We start from the raw sequence: 7,695 nt of genomic DNA on the forward strand, positions 1-7,695 counted from the left end.
GAGATTACTACCTTTGCGGTCCTTTTTCTCAACTCCCTTCCTAACTCCCTATATTCTCCTTTCAGGACTTCTCCCTTTTCCTACCTATGTCAGTGGGACCAACATGGACCACAACCTCTGAGTCTTCTCCCTCCCACTCAGGATATCTTGGCTGCGATCAGAAACATCCCAGATCCTGGCACCAGGGAGGCAAACTACCATCCGAGTTTCTTGACGGCATCCGCAGAATCTCCTGTCTGACCCACTCACTATCGAGTCCCCTTCCTCTTTCTTTCCCTACCCTTCTGAGCCACAGGACCGGACTCTGTGCCAGAGGCACGGCCACTGTTGCTTCCCCCAGGTAGGCTGTCCCCCTCAGAACAGTACTCAAACAGAAGTACTTATTGTTAAGGGGCACAGCCACTGGGGTACTCTCTGGTACCTGACCTTTCCCCTTCCTAACCATGACCCACTTGTCTGCCTCCCATGGCCCTGGTGTGACCACCTGCCTGTAAGTCCTCTCTATCACCCCCTCGTTCTCCCTGATCAGACGAAGGTCATCGAGCTGCAGTTCCAGTTCCCTAACGCACTCCCTTAGGAGCCGCAGCTCAATGTACCTGGCACAGATATGGACACCCGGGAGGCTAGGAGACTCCAGGACCTCCCACATCCGATAAGGTGCCCCATGTAAGGCTTAATGAGAAAGTGGGGGGGCATGGGATCCAAAGGGACATTGCTCTGTGGATCCAGAACTGGCTTGCCCGCAGAAGGCAAAGAGTGGCAATAGATGTTTGATGAGGGACAGTGTAGAGGGAGCTTTACTCTGTATCTAACCCCGTGCTGTACCTGTCCTGGGAGTGTTTGATGGGGACAGTGTAGAGGGAGCTTTACTCTGTATCTAACCCCGTGCTGTACCTGTCCTGGGAGTGTTTGATGGGGACAGTGTAGAGGGAGCTTTACTCTGTATCTAACCCCGTGCTGTACCTGTCCTGGGAGTGTTTGATGGGGACAGTGTAGAGGGAGCTTTACTCTGTATCTAACCCCGTGCTGTACCTGTCCTGGGAGTGTTTGATGGGGACAGTGTAGAGGGAGCTTTACTCTGTATCTAACCCCGTGCTGTACCTGTCCTGGGAGTGTTTGATGTGGGGACAGTGTAGAGGGAGCTTTACTCTGTATCTAACCCCGTGCTGTACCTGTCCTGGGAGTGTTTGATGGGGACAGTGTAGAGGGAGCTTTACTCTGTATCTAACCCCGTGCTGTACCTGTCCTGGGAGTGTTTGATGGGGGGACAGTAAGGGAGATTATGCTTCATCTAACTCTGTTTATTATGTGGTTTTCAGAAGCAGGGTAGTATACCCAAGAAGAAGAGGAAGACCAAACTTAAGAAAGAGGCGGAGAAGATTCTCCGTGATTTTGGGCGCTGTCTGTGTGACGATTACCCTGAGAAGCGGTCAGTGGTTGCTGAGCTTCATGAAGAGATGATGAGATTGATCCGAGAATGACACAGGATCGATCCTGTTAAATTCTGAAATGTTTTTGTGATGATGTTTGGAGCTGTGGGACTGATTGTGTGTCTTTACTCACTGTCCCATGGTCACAGGCGCTGCTGCTTTTGCCAATATGATTGAGGGAGGTGGTGAGGGTTCCAGGTTCAGTTCAGGGGGTTTGATGGTGAGTGACTCGGGGAGAAGGTTGATGAAAACACGATGTGGAACAAGAACTGCTGAAGGGACAGGGTTGGACTGGGATGTAACCACTGACCAGATGAGATGACCACCTTCAATAAAGATCAAACTAAACTCCAACTGGGAAATTAGACAGCTTGGCTCTGTATAAAACTGGCTTTCAGTCCGTGAATTAAATGTTCAATGTTAAAATGATGAGAATCTTGGGGTATTTGTGATTGGGAAATACTCCATCATGTGAAGCAATCACAGAATAAAGAAAATATTCTCAATTTAACCAAAGCTTTCAGTCTGTCATTCATTTCCATTTCACACAGCGAGTCTGAGGCTGGGAGGACCAGTTCCTCCCTTTCATAAAACTGTACTGGCAACTGGAGATCGATTCAGTGCTGAGGGAGTTCCGCACTGCGGGAGTGTCACTGCTGAGGGAGTCCCGCACTGTGGGAGGGTCAGTGCTGAGGGAGTCCCGCACTGTGGGAGTGTCACTGCTGAGGGAGTCCCGCACTGTGGGAGGGTCGGTGCTGAGGGAGTCCCGCACTGTGGGAGTGTCACTGCTGAGGGAGTCCCGCACTGTGGGAGGGTCGGTGCTGAGGGAGTCCCGCACTGTGGGAGGGTCAGTGCTGAGGGAGTCCCGCACTGTGGGAGGGTCGGTGCTGAGGGAGTCCCGCACTGTGGGAGGGTCGGTGCTGAGGGAGCGCCGCACTGTGGGAGGGTCGGTGCTGAGGGAGTGCCGCACTGTGGGAGGGTCGGTGCTGAGGGAGTGCCGCACTGTGGGAGGGTCGGTGCTGAGGGAGTCCCGCACTGTGGGAGGGTCCGTGCTGAGGGAGTCCCGCACTGTGGGAGGGTCAGTGCTGAGGGAGTCCCGCACTGTGGGAGGGTCAGTGCTGAGGGAGAGCCGCACTGTGGGAGGGTCGGTGCTGAGGGAGTCCCGCACTGTGGGAGGGTCGGTGCTGAGGGAGAGCCGCACTGTGGGAGGGTCGGTGCTGAGGGAGCGCCGCACTGTGGGAGGGTCAGTGCTGAGGGAGTCCCGCACTGTGGGAGGGTCAGTGCTGAGGGAGTCCCACACTGTGGGAGGGTCAGTGCTGAGGGAGTCCCGCACTGTGGGAGGGTCGGTGCTGAAGGAGTCCCGCACTGTGGGAGGGTCAGTGCTGAGGGAGTCCCGCACTGTGGGAGGGTCAGTGCTGAGGGAGCGTCGCACTGTGGGAGGGTCAGTGCTGAGGGAGCGCGCACGCGCACCCTCTCTCCCGCACGTGCGCACACCCTCTCTCCTGCGCGCACACACACCCTCTCTCTCCCGCGCGCGCGCACACTCTCTCTCTCTCTCACACGCGCGCACGCCCTCTCTCTTTCCCGCACACACCCTCTCTCTCTCCCACGCGCACGCACACCCTCTCTCTCTCCCGCGCACGCGTACACCCTCTCTCTCTTCCGCGCGTGCGCACACCCTCTCTCTCTCCCCCGCGCGCGCACACCCTCTCTCGCTCTCGCGTGTGTGCACACCCGCTCTCCCGCGCGCGCACGCACACCCTCTCTCTCCCGCGCGCGCGCACACACTCTCTCTCCTGCACGCGCACACACACACACTCTCTCCACCCAATAAGTTCCCCTGGAAACCTTGGAACCATCTCAGCAGTGAAATAACTGGAGCTAATTTCGGAATATGAGTTGACATCTAACCAGCACCATTCCGAGCCAGCAAGTACGAATGGTTGTGAGAGTCAGAAATTTGGCATTTTTGTATTTGTCCTAAAGAGCGTCAAAGAGACAACTTTGGACACATGTCCCATCTTGTCAGCAAAGGATAACTTGCCAAGGAGAAAATGAACAGTGTTTGGTCCACAGTGCTTTTTAATCATTTGTTACAGTAAAGGTTTGTGAAATCTTGACCGGTTAGAGGATAGAGGTGAGAGAATTTAACACCACAACATTCAGGAAAAGACAACGACAGTATGGACAGGACGGGGACAAGGAGAAGGATGGCAGTTCAAATCCCAGAGAGTGCTCATCTTCGTGGGTTCAAACAGGGAAGAGTAGGAGGTCCGTCTGTCTGGAAGACAGTCGGTGAATCCCGGGAATGCCCCGACCTCAGGCCTGATCGCGCGTCTTGTAAAGTTGAGCCAGGACTTCTTGCGCCTCCTTCACCCCGTGTTCCGCCGCCCTGGAAAGTAGTCCCTCCATCTCCCTAGAACCGAGGAGGAGGAGGGGGGGAATTGCGAGGGTGAATCACTCGGAGAGTGGGATTTCCCATCTCAAATCCAGCTCAGTCACTCATACCAACCCTTCCCAACCCCCAGCTTTTCCACTCACTCCAGCCCCCTACACCCCCTCCCTATCTCTGTAACCTCCTCCAGCCCCCCTACACCCCCTCCCTATCTCTGTAACCTCCTCCAGCCCCCCTACACCCCCTCCCTATCTCCGTAACCTCCTCCAGCCCCCCACACCCCCTCCCTATCTCTGTAACCTCCTCCAGCCCCCTACACCCCCTCCCATTCTCTGGAACCTCCTCCAGCCCCCGACACCCCCTCCCTATCTCTGTAACCTCCTCCAGCCCCCCTACACCCCCTCCCTATCTCTGTAACCTCCTCCAGCCCCCCTACACCCCCTCCCTATCTCTGTAACCTCCTCCAGCACCCCTACACCCCCTCCCTATCTCTGTAACCTCCTCCAGCCCCCTACACCCCCTCCCTATCTCTGTAACCTCCTCCAGCACCCCTACACCCCCTCCCTATCTCTGTAACCTCCTCCAGCCCCCTACACCCCCTCCCTATCTCTGTAACCTCCTCCAGCCCCCTACACCCCCTCCCTATCTCTGTAACCTCCTCCAGCCCCCCTACACCCCCTCCCTATCTCCGTAACCTCCTCCAGCCCCCCACACCCCCTCCCTATCTCTGTAACCTCCTCCAGCCCCCCTACACCCCCTCCCTATCTCTGTAACCTCCTCCAGCCCCCCTACACCCCCTCCCTATCTCTGTAACCTCCTCCAACCCCCGACACCCCCTCCCTATCTCTGTAACCTCCTCCAGCCCCCCTACACCCCCTCCCTATCTCTGTAACCTCCTCCAACCCCCGACACCCCTCCCTATCTCTGTAACCTCCTCCAGCCCCCCTACACCCCCTCCCTATCTCTGTAACCTCCTCCAACCCCCCACATTCCCTCCCTATCTCTGTAACCTCCTCCAACCCCCCACATTCCCTCCCTATCTCTGTAACCTCCTCCAGCCCCCTACACCCCCTCCCTATCTCTGTAACCTCCTCCAGCCCCCTACATTCCCTCCCTATCTCTGTAACCTCCTCCAGCCCCCTACATTCCCTCCCTATCTCTGTCACCTCCTACGACCCTCCGAGATCTCTGTGTTTCTCCAATTCCTGCCTCTCGAGCATCCCCCCGATTCCCATCACTCCCCCATTGGTGGACATGCCTTCAGTTGCCCGAAGCTCTGGAATTACATCCCGAAACCTCTCCATCTCTCTCTCTCTACCCCACCGCCCCAACCCTGTTTCTCTGTCTCTCTCTCTCCCTGTGTGTCTCTCTCTCTCTGCCTCTCTCTCTCTCTCCCCCTCTGTCTCTCTCTCTCTCTCTGTCTCTCTCCCTCTCTCTGTCTGTCTCTCTCTCTCTGTGTCTCCCTCTCCCTGTCTCTCTGTCTCTCTCCCTCTCTCTGTCTCTCCCTCTCCCTCTCTCTGTCTCTCTGTCTCTCTGTGTCTCTCTGTCTCTCTCCCTCTCTGTGTCTCTCTGTCTCTCACTGCGTCTCTCTCTGTCTCTCTCTCTCTCCACACAGGGAGATTCAGTTTCTCACACAGGAATTATTTCCCAGGGGGACAGAGAGTGACTCACCGATCTTCCACAGAGCTAGTTATCTGTTTCAGTTTGCCCACAGCGAGGTTGTAGGAAGACAGAGGATGGCCCTGATCGGCTGCTTTCCTGGGGGGGAGAGAGAAGCACTGTCACATCTTTCTATTCAAAACAGTCAGAGTGCACAGCACATCGCCCCCACAGTGCGGGACTCCCTCAGCACCGACCCCCCCACAGTGCGGGACTCCCTCAGCACCGACCCTCCCACAGTGCGGGACTCCCTCAGCACCAACCCTCCCACAGTGCGGGACTCCCTCAGCACTGACCCTCCCACAGTGCGGGACTCCCTCAGCACTGACCCTCCCACAGTGCGGGACTCCCTCAGCACTGACCCTCCCACAGTGCGGGACTCCCTCAGCACCGACCCTCCCACAGTGCGGGACTCCCTCAGCACTGACCCTCCCACAGTGCGGGACTCCCTCAGCACCGACCCTCCCACAGTGCGGGACTCCCTCAGCACCGACCCCCCAACAGTGCGGGACTCCCTCAGCACCGACCCTCCCACAGTGCGGGACTCCCTCAGCACCGACCCTCCCACAGTGCGGGACTCCCTCAGCACCGACCCTCCCACAGTGCGGGACTCCCTCAGCACCGACCCTCCGACAGTACAGCAACATGTAAAGTTGAGCAAATAACACTCCGGAATATTCCTACCGAAACCATTCCATGGCCGTCTCCTCGTTCTTCACAACCCCATGTCCTGCTCAAGTTCAAAAAAAATTTGGAAATAGTTAGAGTGTCTGTGTGAGACCCCTCCCTCCCCCTCTCTCTCTCTCAGGGAGATATCTGTACACTGACTGGTGTCTCTCAGTCCCCTCTCTCTCTCTCAGGAGATGTCTGTACACTGACTGGTGTCTCTCAGTCCCCTCTCTCTCTCTCTCTCAGGGAGATATCTGTACACTGACTGGTGTCTCTCAGTCCCCTCTCTCTCTCTCAGGGAGATATCTGTACACTGACTGGTGTCTCTCAGCCCCCTCTCTCTCTCTCTCTCAGGGAGATATCTGTACACTGACTGGTGTCTCTCAGTCCCCTCTCTCTCTCTCAGGGAGATATCTGTACACTGACTGGTGTCTCTCAGCCCCCTCTCTCTCTCTCTCAGGGAAATATCTGTACACTGACTGGTGTCTCTCAGCCCCCTCTCTCTCTCTCTCTCTCTCAGGGAGATATTGTACACTGACTGGTGTCTCTCAGTCCCCTCTCTCTCTCTCAGGGAGATATCTGTACACTGACTGGTGTCTCTCAGTCCCCCCTCTCTCTCTCTCAGGGAGATATCTGTACACTGACTGGTGTCTCTCAGTCCCCTCTCTCTCGGAGATATCTGTACACTGACTGGTGTCTCTCAGTCCCCCCTCTCTCTCTCTCAGGGAGATATCTGTACACTGACTGGTGTCTCTCAGTCCCCTCTCTCTCTCCTGTTTCTCTCTACTTACCCCACAGGTATCTCTGTCCCAGACTGTGCTGTGCTGATGAGTATCCCAGTTTTGCGTATCCGTGAGTGAGATGCAGATGAAATGTCTCATAAAACAGGACTAGGTAAAACAGGAAGGTGATCGCCAGGGTAACAGTCAGAATCTGTCAATGGAACACATATTAAATCCACACAGTGAATTGTGAGCATTGTTAATACAGCAAACACTATCCTGGTATTTAATAAACAGGGACACACAGTATAGCAGCAGAGGCAGTGAACATCTCTGTATAAAACACCCACTCACCCTCAACTGGAGAACTGTTCCCATACTGGGAGGGAGAGAGAGAGAGAGAGAGAGGGAGAGAGAGAGAGAGAGAGAGGAGAGAGAGAGAGAGAGAGAGGGAGAGAGGCAGAGAGAGAGAGATAGAGTGAGAGAGACAGAGAGAGAGATAGTGAGAGGGTGAGAGAGAGAGACAGAGAGAAAGAGAGCGACAGAGAGAGAGAGACAGAGAGAAAGAGAGCGACAGAGAGAGAGAGAGAGGGGGAGAGACAGAGAGAGAGAAGAGAGAGAGAGGGAGGGAGAGAGGGAGTGAGTGTGAGAGGGACAGAGAGAGAGAGAATGAGAGAGTGAAAGAGAGAGAGAGGGAGTGAGAGAGAGACAGGGGGAGACAGAGACACAGAGAGGGAGAGACAGAGGGACAGAGAGAGAGAGAAGGACAGAGAGAAAGAGACAGGGAGAGAGAAACAGAGAGAGAGAGAGACAGACAGAC

The 7,695-nt window shown here is 55.6% G+C and overlaps 1 long non-coding RNA gene across 1 annotated transcript; it reads right to left on the minus strand.

The window, feature by feature from the left end:
- Nucleotides 1–3,506: 3,506 nt before the first annotated feature.
- On the minus strand, nucleotides 3,507–7,083 carry LOC145338904 (uncharacterized). The gene is made up of 4 exons (XR_013885926.1): nucleotides 6,945–7,083; nucleotides 6,169–6,214; nucleotides 5,497–5,583; nucleotides 3,507–3,846 (listed from the first exon to the last, which is right to left on the minus strand). It is a non-coding gene; the product is annotated as an uncharacterized LOC145338904 (long non-coding RNA).
- Between the last annotated feature and the right edge of the window lie 612 nt (nucleotides 7,084–7,695).

Source organism: Carcharhinus amblyrhynchos, unplaced genomic scaffold, assembly GCF_965287045.1.
Source record: "Carcharhinus amblyrhynchos unplaced genomic scaffold, sCarAmb.v2.hapA chromosome_227, whole genome shotgun sequence".
In the NCBI taxonomy this organism is placed as follows: Eukaryota; Metazoa; Chordata; class Chondrichthyes; order Carcharhiniformes; family Carcharhinidae; genus Carcharhinus; species Carcharhinus amblyrhynchos.